We start from the raw sequence: 9,390 nt of genomic DNA on the forward strand, positions 1-9,390 counted from the left end.
TAAGATTTAAGATATACAAATGGATTTAAAATTTGGGAAAAGATAGAATGCCATTTTATTATATAATTATAAGTTCAATTTCTAAATAGTCTCTCTCTACATAGGATAAGTTGAGAGAGAAATTCAACCAAGTCTTAACTGAAATGATTAAATCTACATAAAATTTATTTTAGTGAATATAAATTGTTAGGATCAATAATAAAAGCCAATTTACCAGTTTGCTGTAAATTAACAGATATTTGATTTGAAAAATAAAGATTAAAGAAATTATGGAAAACAATAAATTCAACACAAAGGTATGATGTAATGAAACTTGCTTCCATGAGTCCGGATATCATGAATATTTCTGTAAGAAGGAAATAATCAATGTAACTTTTCTTTTTTTTTTTGGGATATGGAATTAGAAAGAAACCTGAATTTTGAAAGAAGATGGCAAGGGTCTCAGAAAAGACATAATTAAGTAAAAAACTTACATTACCCCAAAATAAGCACAAAGACAGCAAGAGAAAAAATATCTTAGGATTTTGATATTAAAGCAATCATAATTTAAAAATCCACAATTTTAAAATAATTTCAGACTACTTGTACCACAGAATAATTGGAGAGAAGCCAATAATGTCAAGGATATGGAATATATCTACTTAGAAATAGCAAATAAAATATTTCATAGAGTGTCATGGAGTAGTGATAAAAAATTCAAATTGACTTGGATAAAAGCAAAGCCTTGTGGATATAAAACTGACTGAAGTATAACAAACAAAATGTCAGTGTATTTAATGGAGTGCCACAGGGATCAGTGTGAGGGCTGATCTTATTTAACAACTTAATTAATGATCTGGAAGATGGAGAAAACAGTATGTTAATGAAATTTGTAGCTGATATCAAACTGGAAGTTTTGCCAACACCAATTAACATAGCAGAATTATTTTAAAAGGGAAGTTGGAGAGGTTAGAATTATCAAGAATAAAAAAAATAAATCATATGTTTAATTTGTTAGAAATAGCACAACCAAAAAACTTTGGGGAAGAAAAAAATGATAATGTTTAGATCTAAAATGTGGAAGGAAAACGAAAATGTAAGAGAATTTTAAAGTGTCATAAGTATTACACAGAATTTGGACATTTCTGGGGGGCAAATACTCTAAGATGTGTAATACTTTTTTTCAAATGCAAGGTTGACCTGTACATCTCTGTTTTAAAGTACAGAAAACAATGTAACTAAAGTGAATATAATTGTAGAAATAATGCTGAAGTTTTATGGGATTTATATCTGATAGAAAACAGTAAATTGGGAAAAAACTAGATTAGCAATTAATTCAGGTTCGTATAGGCATTTCAATGGAATTTGAATTTGCAAAATAAATATATTTGCATAAATGAATGGTTTGGGGTACACATTGGTAGAGTTGACTTGATAGGGATCCCAGTAGTTAAATTTATCTGAGTAGAGTTTTAAACATCTAAGTTTGCATAATTTAGTGAGGTAGTATAGAGAGTTTAAATACTTCAAATCGAGAGAGTTGTATTTGGATATGGAAGTTTGTTTACCTTCACAAAGCATCTTCCTCTGTAAATGGGATAAATATTCAGTTTTGCAAGATTATTGCAGAGATTATGAGGAATATATTTTTAAAGAAAGAAACATGATGCTCATCATATTGTAGGTGCTCAAAAAGTGTTAGTTCATTAAGTTTGGAATTTATCGCCTGCACCTGTGTCAATGAACCTCATGGCTTGCAGACTGATACAAAGTCATTTGAGTAAGCTTGGTATAAATTGGCTTAAACTTAAATAAATTTTGAGGTTTTAGTTGTGAATGTGACACATGGGAGTTTTCAACTCTGTGACCAAAAGTTAACTTTTTCCTACACATTAATAAAGATATGTTTGCTATATGTGGGACATAATATAGTGATGTAAGGCACACAACAAAAAGTAGGTTGATAGTTTTCCTTTCAGTTGGAAACACTGTGGAGGCAATGCTGTCAATTCATCAACTACAATCATGTTTTCATGTTTCAGAATGATATAACTGGAAGAAATATATGTAAAGAATATTTCAGTTGTGTAGAAGAAAAATGAACATGTATCTGTTTATTTGACGAACAATTATTGAGTGGACACTCCAGGTCGGGCACTGTTTATGGCACTGGGGATGGGAGGAGGAAAAGTAGCTGAAGGGTATAAGCAACAACAGCTGTCTTCCACAGGGGCAAGAACTGGAGATGGCTGACAGGTGAGGGCCATGGCCTGGAACAACTTCCAGCAGCTGAGATCAATCCTTCACGCGGAAGGGAGAGCTGATTGGTGGAGCACAGCATCCAGGACACCTGAATTCAGTGCATGATGGGTAATGCTCCACCACTTCTCCGTGTGATAAGAAGAAGGAGAGAGAGAGGAAAACAGAAGGGGTGCTTATGATTTGTGATACGCTGTAAGTAAACGGCAAAACTATTTAGCTTCTTCCTGAATTCCTGTTGGTTTTGAGGTTTGCATGACTGAGGAGTATCATCACTGATAAATGTGTTGTTGGCCGGCCTGTTATTACTTTATTGGGGGAAATGTTAGGTGACAACTAAAAATACAGCTTTATCTAAGACTACAATTGCATATTTATATTTTCACCAAAATTAATTTTCTTAATATTGACCTTGAGTTTAGTATTAACACAACTCTGTGTCCCAAATTATATATTTACATATTTTTATTACATGTTTATTTCACATTTTATCTGACTCCTTAAAAGCTGCTTATTCATTGGTGCTTCTATCTGTTCATACCCATAACTATTCTTTGCAATGCTAGAAAATGTGAAATAGCTCTTTAAGGTTGATAATTACGCTAATGTATTTCAAATTCTAATTTATGGTGAAACTATAGCCTGACCCACTTCATATTTTCACGTCAGAATTCATGTATTTAACAAAAGGCAAAGGAATGCTGGATATCCTGGGCATCGTATTATTCAGGGCATTGCAACATACATTAGATTATGTGTTTGTCTATGATTGTGTTTGTATTGTATGTATTTCCTGAAGAACTAGAACAAAAGATTTAGGTAGATAGCATTGCTTAATTGTTCTAAAACACACAGAAAACGTATATTTATTAATTTCCTCTTTCCTCTTCAAGGAAAAAAGCATTTAAAATTAAAATTGCTTTCTGAATTGTTGAAAATATTCCAGAAAAAAATAACATCAAGTTTAGTTAGTTTCAAATTATCTATGGAAGGTGTTAATATAAAGTAAAATGAAATTTTCATTTGCAGTGAAGTACTCATCTATCAAAGTGAATTAACTTTTCAGCTAAACAAGTACCCTTTAATCAGTGCTGTCTTCTGAACATCTGTCCAAGTTGGCTTGTTATACATTAGAGTTTTATCCTTGTCTACAATTGAGATTGTAAGCTCAAAAGGGATCCTGTGGCTATGTTTCAGATGCTGCTTTTTCTGGGCTCAGCCTCCCATACTCCCTTCACTTTAATCCCACTTACCTGAGCTTCATTCTTCATTCCCTGGCTGGTATGCACAAAGGAGATTTTCCTGTTTGTCTCAGGCCCTTTGGATCAGCATGATTGTGAAGGTTTTGCCTTCTCTTCGTTTACCCCAAGTGCAAATCCTTCCTGTGTGCCCATAGTTTGCCGTGTGTTTTTGGACAGTAATTATTCATTTGTTACACAGATACTTATTACTAGCAGTGACAGTATGTAGACAGAATTATTTTCCTCGGGTTATGAGAATGATAATGTGACAGTAAACTTGATAGGAAATTCTTCCCGGGGAGCTTTAAATCTGTGGTTTCTGACCTTTTACAGTAAAATTGAAAGTAGAAAGACCTTAACAATTTTTTTAAAATTTGTTTTTCTTACCAACTTACTTTCCTGAGATGATTCTGTGTGCTATGATCTATAATTGAAAATAACCGTACTGCCAAAATACTTTGAGTGTTGACACTTGCTTTTGCTTAGGAAACTTTTATTAATAGGACTTAAGTAATAGGACTTTTTTGTAGTTCAAAATCATGATCAAGGCTTTTAAAAGTTTGCTTCATTTTTCTAATTTTTCCCCTGTGGGAACAGTGCTATCATACTGGAATGTGTTAGCAAAGACATTTGTGAGTTTAGAAAAAGTAGCTAACCTAAACTGGGAAGTGCTCTGGGGAAAATATCAGTTCAACTGAAAGAAGGTCTAGACTGAAGACCTCCTAGAAAAAACCTGGATTCCACCGTTTATCAGTTGAAACTTTCAAGCTTTGCTACTGAAATTTAAACAAGCAATCTACCTCTCTGAGTTAGGTTAACTTCTCTGTAAAATGGGAATAATATCTAGGTTATTGTTATTAAACATTAAAAATCATATCAAGTAGATAAGCTTGTCACTTGATTCATAAGCGAAGTGGGATAATTTTAATGTTTTATCCCTTTTGTATGATACCTGAGTAACTTCTATTGAATATGATATAAAATGCCAAATTATTAAAAGTTAGGTAAAAGCTCTCAGTACAAAGAAAGGCATTGAGCATAAATCTAATTAAATGATAAAATAAAAGTACTTAGTAACATGAGGGGGAACCATGAGGGGCGTGTAATGGCTAGAAAAGGAGAGGAAAACAGAGGACATCAAAGAAAATGGGAAAACTCAGACCACAAACTTAAACATTAAATTCCTAACACGATTCTAAATGAAGACAAAGCTTTTTCTTAGTGTTCAGACCTGTAAGTTTCTCAATAATATATTTTGATAGTTAGAAAATTATAGAACAACAAAAAAAATATCTAAGAAGTAAATTTTATTACTGCTTTTTAAATAAAAAAAAAAAATCTAGAAATCCAGGCATATACTAACACAAACACAGCTTTCTTTTTTTATAATCCACATTTATCTTGTAATACCTGTCAAATGTGTTCCTTCATCATAGGCCCCTTCTGTAGCACCAAGTGACGTTTCATGTGGGAGGTAATGCCTGCAGATGCTCTAGTTGTCAGGGCTACTTTCAAAAGGTGTTTTCAGGGTGTCATTTGTTAGCATTAACTTATGTTGTGATATTTTGTGCGTGTTGACCTCACACCCTGCTTCATATGCATAACACTTTGGTCTGTCTTCAGAATTTGTTGTTTAAGAATGCCCTTGCCTCATGTCCTCTCACTTAATGCAGTGTTGAAGCGGTAGGTGCATTATTCTTTTGATAGGTTTCTGAACCAATGAATTTGGATACTCATTTTAAGATACAGTTCAATCCTCATCGACACTTACAATTCTCAAGAGTAAATACTGTAGTTAATGTGTGTGCTTATTTGAATTAGTGGAACTACTCCATTTTTGTTTGTTTCTTTCTTTCACTGGTTACATTGCTGCCCCAAACAAAATTGCTTGCTCAGAAGTAGAAGTAGCTATATCTATAAAATGTTTGGCACAATTGGTTATCCCATTGATGCGTGCTGAACCGAATCACTAGCCATTTGTTGAAGTTTTCTTTCACCTTTTAAATAGTTATTTAATCTTTTAGACCATTGTCATGTTTTTTTTTTTAATTTCCATTTTATTCTAGTATGTGTTCTTTTAAAATTTTATCATGGCAACTTGGGTTTTCTCTAATGATAAAGTATTTTTCCATTTGTTCCAATTGTTTATGTTCTACTTACCTTCTTTCTAAATGTGAATAATACCTGCGGGTAATGTAATGAGTTAAATGGATGAATGAATGAGTGAATAATTAAATGAATTACATGAATTATTGAATAAATACATCGAGGCCTAGGTTATTCATCATAAAATTGCTAAGTCAGTAGTCACCCCCGTGGGTAGATAAGCTCCATGTGAGTTATCGTAAGGACCTGAGTCAATAACTCATTTCATGTTACAGTATTACCGTCACTTTAATAAACAGTATTCTGAAATAATGAGTAAAAATAGCTTTAGAGGAAGCTTTGATCTCTAGGTAACATTTGTTCTCTCCTTATGAAGTTCAGCAGTCATTCTTTTGCCCCTGAAGTCAAATTAGAATCTTGACCCTCTTAAGGAGTAATGCAGCTGGAATTTACGTAGAGGTTAATGTAGGGCATCACCAATTTAATTAGTTTAACCACTTGAGTCCTACTGAATAAACCTAGTACATGGGGTTAATCACTTAACAGTGGGAAGGGATAGACACATGTGCAGGTATAACAGTAACAGCCAGTAGGTGATTGTCTGAGTTATGTGCTATGCCCTGCCCACTGGGTGGCAGAGCTAGTGAAGCATTCAGCCATTGAATTTCCTGGTTGCTTAAATGACTCCCATACTACTCAGAACAAATTAGCCTTGAGGATTTCTTCTGCCACTTTTCCTTCAATGAATGTCTTTTTTTTTTTTTTTTAATAATTTCTTCTGGATCTCTAAAGGCACTCATTTTACTTTTTTTTATTATACCTATAAGAAAATAGCTGATGATCCTTGTTGACCCCTTAGAGGAATGTTAAATAAGACCTTTTCATTGGTATTTAATTCCTAGTTGTCACCAAATGCAAATATAAAAACGAATTTTAAGTACTTGGAAACTACTAAATTTTCAAAACATTTGTTCAACTCCTTTCTCATAATACCGATTTTGGAAAATTGTCAGATTCTCTATGTTCTCTAAAGCATTTCATTAAGGATTGTATGGTTAATTAGGGCAGTCTCTGAAGAATGGCTAAAAGCAACTCATGCGCACAAAAATAAGAAATATAAAGCTGACCATCTTCAGAACAGCCATGTGATATAAATACTAACAGAGTCAAACATTGTGATTAATTAAAAAAGGATTGGTTTCTATCTAATCAAAGGAATTCTTCATTCTCGAGTTGTTAAACCTGTTGTAACTAAATATATGTCCTTCTTAAAAATGGATGTGTAATTAACATAGTGTTTAGTTACAGGTGTGCAGTATGAGTCACCAATTCACATTTCTCAGTGCTCATCAAAATAAGTGTACTCTTAATTCCCTTTATCTTAATCATTTTTAATGAATATACAAGACTTTGCGTACTTGAGAACTTGAAGGAAATCATGAACCGTTACTTTTCACTAAGGTATACATTGTATCAATCTTGGCTGTGACAAAAGAATTTTGTCTATGGATAATTTTGTCAAGGGTGGATAACTAATTTGAAATAAAGCTGTGATAAGTCTTAGAACCAGGGAACCTTTCTTTCTCCTCATCACGGGGAGAATATTGACTATAATTAGATAGATTTTATGTCTTGATTTTTGTCAGTCCTCCCAATTTTTCTTTATTGTACAAAGAGATTAAAGAATTCATAGTTAAGTGATAGAATTTCTCACTTCAATTTGAGATGCCTTCAGGTTGATTTTTTTTTTTCCAATATCCATTTATCTACCTGTCAACTGCAGACATTAAAACTGATCATCAATACTTATTCTTCTTTCCCCTTCTAGTCACTTACTTGGCCACTTAGTTATATATCATCATATGACTATGAACAATGAAAAATAAGTAGTAATAAGGTGCGTCACTTCTGAGAGGAAGTATTTAATTGCTGACATTTGATTTTTTTTTTTTTTCTTTCTACCACCCTTCCCCTGCTACTTTAAATGGGAAGGTCATATATTATTATCAATTTAGTTCCATGTAGTATGGTGGAGCCCTCATCAACCTGGCTCTCTGGCTCACTACTGAGAAAGCTGTTGCCCTGAACATTTTCCAATTCCACAACAGACTTTAAATTACTAAAACGTAAACTTTTTTTAAAAATACAACTAAGCTTTTGGACTTTTGTACATGAGTTACTATAACATACCCTATCCTATCTGATAAACTATCATTCTATTTATGTGAAGCTTTTGATTCTGTGGCGGGTGGGGGGGAATGACTTTGTTTTCACAACAATTGGGAATTTTATTAGGAAATTTCACTCTTCCCTTAACTTTATCTGGATCCATTTTAAACTAAAAGAAATACGGCTCCTATTTTTTTCATTATTTAGAGCTGTATAAGCTCCCAATATTTAAGCACGTCAGACATTTTCTAAATGCCACTGCTGATATTAACTTCTGAACATGAAAGAAAACAGTAATGCTCGATAAGCTATCCTTTATAGTTTAACTTGCATGTACAAGCTGATTTTCTTTTTACTCTAAGTCTGATTTAGTTGAAAAATAATCAAATTAGGCAAATTCCTCGTGATTGCTCACTAGCTGACTTTAATCTTATTCATTCAATATTCACCAATGTTTTATTGAGATTCTAATGTGTAACAGGATGTGTTTGTGACTTGAGATACAACAGTGGAAAAAGATTGAATCTCAAATTTCATGGGCTTGCTTGGCATATTTGTCTTTGCGTATGGGGCTTTGCCAAACCATTAGAGATTATTCCAAGTGCGAGAGAAGAAATGCCCACTTTGAGATCACATGTGAGGAGGCAATGAGCAGCCACCCATTCCTCCTCACTTGACACTTAAAACAATAGTTTCTCTATCCACTTCTTCTGTACATGCAGAGCTGAAGCATTGTAGATGCCTCAGCCATCTCTTGGGAAGATTTTGTAATCAGGAATAGTAGCCATTGCTTTGGAAGGCTTTCAGTACTCCTTCATTTTCTACCCATCACCTAGGGAAAAATTAAATTGCATAATAAGTAATTATTATGCCTTCAGGGGCCTGAATTGCTATATTTATTCAGTCATTTGTTGATATTCTCTTCCTTGAATTTCATGCTTTCATAATAGCAAACTGTTTATAGTCTCCTTTTTCATTTGTCTGTTTATCATCACTTGTTGCAGAATTCTTCTTAGCCTTTCATGATCTGAACTTCTCAATCTCCTCTTGATGTGCTCTCCCAGTAGAAGCTTTGCTTAAACAACTGGGTACAGCTAGTATCCTTTGCTATGCTGCCATTGTTCCCTGAGTAACCTTATCACAGCACTAATATATATATATACTTATTTATTAAGTCTTTTATATAAGAACTTTAGAAAAACATTTTTTTCCTGTTTTTTTAGATTGTTCCTCTCCCACCCCCCTCAATTAAATAAATAGAGGGGTAAGGAGAGGAACAAGCAGAGTCTATGCTGAGTGTGAAGCCAGATGCAGGGCTAGATTTCAGGCACCTGAAATCATGACCTGAGTCGAAACCAAGAGTTAGATGCTTAGCTGACTGAGCCACCCAGGCACCCCAAAAAAGCATTTTTCTTAATTTTCTTTGTTCTCAATAAGAATACCTGGACATAACTGTCAATAAAAACTGTCAGTTTGAGCCATTGTTTTATAAAAGCCCTTATTATGTTAAAGGTAAAATATCATCTGGGTGCAATAAATTCCAAAGCCAAAGTTAATCTCTCATATACGGAAACTCTAACCTAACCAAAACACACGTTTGCCAAGTTCTGTTATACTTTACAATATGCTAAAATTG

Source organism: Ursus maritimus, unplaced genomic scaffold, assembly GCF_017311325.1.
Source record: "Ursus maritimus isolate PB19 unplaced genomic scaffold, ASM1731132v1 scaffold_10, whole genome shotgun sequence".
Classification (NCBI taxonomy): domain Eukaryota; kingdom Metazoa; phylum Chordata; class Mammalia; order Carnivora; family Ursidae; genus Ursus; species Ursus maritimus.